This window comes from Danio rerio, chromosome 7 (genome assembly GCF_052040795.2).
Source record: "Danio rerio strain M-AB ecotype USA chromosome 7, GRCz13ab, whole genome shotgun sequence".
Lineage (NCBI taxonomy): Eukaryota > Metazoa > Chordata > Actinopteri > Cypriniformes > Danionidae > Danio > Danio rerio.
The window spans coordinates 305,316-308,402 of record NC_141027.1 but is presented as its reverse complement, the minus strand read 5'-3'; the positions used below and the strand labels follow the sequence as shown (position 1 = coordinate 308,402).

The 3,087-nt window shown below is 39.8% G+C and overlaps 1 pseudogene; it reads left to right on the top strand.

The window, feature by feature from the left end:
- Nucleotides 1–229: 229 nt before the first annotated feature.
- Nucleotides 230–1,837, top strand: LOC147835848 (uncharacterized; annotated as a pseudogene).
- The last annotated feature ends 1,250 nt before the right edge of the window (nt 1,838–3,087 follow it).

Sequence of the window (3,087 nt, the reverse complement as noted above, 5' to 3'; positions counted from 1 at the left end):
GGAAGGGGGCGGTACGTGATGGAATAATCGTTTATCTCGATTAATGGTTTTTCATAATCGTTAAAAGCCAAAATCCAAATCGGATTTTCGATTAATTGCACAGCCCTATTATGCACCACCAGCCACGCCACTTCCCAACACGACAGCTGACCTTGTCGAAACGGCTATGACAGCAACCTCTGCCCTGACGTCTACTGACATCAGGGTGGCTAAGAGCGGCACATCAGCAATGTGCGCGGAGGTTATCTGGGCACTTTACACTGCGGCGAATCACCGCTCACTGAACTCAAATGAAGGCATTCTCATACATGCCACCTGTGGCAAGGACAGAACTGGGTACATCATGAGATTTGGGCTGGCACCCTACTTTAAGCAGCAGCTCGTTGACACCATCAACAAAGCTGGCTTGTTTGTGTTAAGGCTCGTACACACCGGGACGCTTTTCGTTTGCGTTTATCGTCAGCATTTTACGAGACGTTTTTCAGTTTTCAAACACAAGCGCCTTTCACTGGTGTCAAGCAGAAGAGTATTCAAAATCACTCCCTGACGTTAGATGGCGCTGCACAACTATGAGCTTCTGACACCCGCTTATAACACAGAAGAAGAGGAGGAGAGGAAGTTGACATGCTTGTTGCTAAATTTACTGGTGACTCGAACAAGCATGGATGGTTAAAGCAGCAGCTCCAGCTCTAGTGATGAAGACATGATTAATGTTCACAAGAGCAATAAGCAGCTCCACGTTCACATCGCCTCTGGGCCTCTTCTTCACTGTGTGTTCTCATTGACAGTTTAGCGCTTGATCGCCTCCAAGTGCTGTTTACTGTAACTTCAGCAGCTCCATGCACATGAACAAAAGTGCCGATGTCATTGGTGGAGGTTTTGACGCCGCGAGTCAAAACAAAAACAAAACGAGCATGAGGCGTTTTTTCTAAAATGGCGCTTTTGCGCCTGCCGTTTTGCACGTTGGTGTGCAAGATCACATTGACGCCCGTTATTTAGTCACGAGGCGTTAAAACGCTGATGGAAAACGCGAGCGAAAAACGTTTCGGTCTGCACAGGCCTTTAATGTTCAACGAGTCTCTGAATCAGTCATTAAATTACCAGCAGCCTGACGAACATGATCGTTTTTAGGAAATTGAATGTGTTAAATGCAGTTATCTGGGCTCTCGACTCCTGGAACATGGAACAGCCCAAGACCTGATGCATCACATCAGGGTAAGTGTATTTTCTAATTTAGTAGAATCTCATTATTTGTGTGCGTGTTCCTTAAGCAGCACTTGTTTTATACTAAATCTTAAATTTAACCATATAATCATTATTTACATAATTTAATTTCATATATTAAAGCACTTTGTGCTGCATTATGTATGAGAAGCGCTATTTATATATATATATATATATATATATATATATATATATATATATATATACATTTAGTTTTGATTGCCTGTGTGTTTCAAGAATGCACATTTTGGGATTTAGCCGTTCACTGGACTGTGTCGCTAAACTCAATATGAGGCAGCTTGTCTCCATCAGTCCGGTTGGCCCTAATGTTAACCAGAAGAAACAAGAGAGCTGTTTGGATCTCAGCTGGTCAGAAGCTGTGGGCTTCACTGTCCGCAATGCAGTGTAGGCAGGCTTTACCATCTGGCAACTGGACAAGCTCTTTCAGGCAGTGCATCTTCTTTTGCTAGAAGGGAGGACTTCACTGCCTTGACTGGGTCCTGCTTTCCACTGCTATTGTGTGGCCTCAGATGGGTTGAACCTCCCTGTAGCAGAAAGGCCGGTTCAGGTTTGTTCGATGATTATGAAGGTATTGTGTTTTACTGTTTACTAACTCGTCAGTTTTTGATGGTGTTACATTTTCAATAATATTCTATATTTCTGTGTATATATTTAATAGGATTATGTAGGCAATGTATAGGCTACAGTGATCAGCATATAAGTTCACCTCTTCTGAATTCATGTGTTTAATAGGCAGCTCTACAATATTGTATTTGTGCATATAGTTGATATTTGTTCATTGGGATAAACCCTTTGAGATCTACCATCTCATTTTCAAGGGGGTCCCACAATTAATCTCAATCACACAATAAGAGCACAAGAAGACCATAAATAATTTACACAACATCCAAAAAATATGACAACATCAAAAAATAATAAATAAACAAAGTAAAAGAAAACAATAATAATAAAACAAGTAAAGAAGGGGGGGGGGGGGGGTGGAGTAGTATACATACACACATACATATATATATGTGACTGTGTGTAGGCACTGGGATGCTGAAGAATGCTGCGAGTCAGGTAGGTGTGGTCACTTAAACTTCTTTTATTGTCCTGGGACAAACACAGCACCAAAGATTTAGTTGGTTTGCAGCTCTGGTGATATCAGTGTCAGCAGAGAGGCTTCTTAGAACTGCTGGTACATTACATTTCGTCTAAACTTATACATTGTCATGTATAGTGGTTATAAATGTAAATAAAACATACATGAAAATTAAATAAAACTGCCTCTATTCATCTCTCATCCAAATCACTATTTCAATACAGTAAACTTTAGTGAAAATAAACAGTAAGCTTATGTGACCAATAATCAACACTTTTTAAGAACAGAACGACAGAACAGAATAAATACTCATAAACAGCAAAACACATAATTCAAGCACGTGGAATATGTAGCATATGTGCTACAGCTAACACAGAACATCACAAAATAGTAGTTAAACATACCTGGGAGAAACACAGCACCAAAGATTTAGTTGGTTTGCAGCTCTGGTGATATCAGTGTCTTAAAGTGAAATAAACAGAGTTTAAACGTTTCACAAATGCCTGATAATTAATAACTCATTAACCAGCGATCACCAAAGCAGCTTACCAGCAGAGAGGCTTCTTAGAACTGCTGGTGAATTACGTAGCAACGCCCCCTACTGTGATGGACGCTATTGCAGGTAAAAACCAATGGTAAGTGTTCCCAATTGAACCATGAATTTAACCCTTATTTTAACTCCGTTACATATATATATATATATATATATATATATATATATATATATACAGATCAGTAAATCAATCACCAAATAAATAATA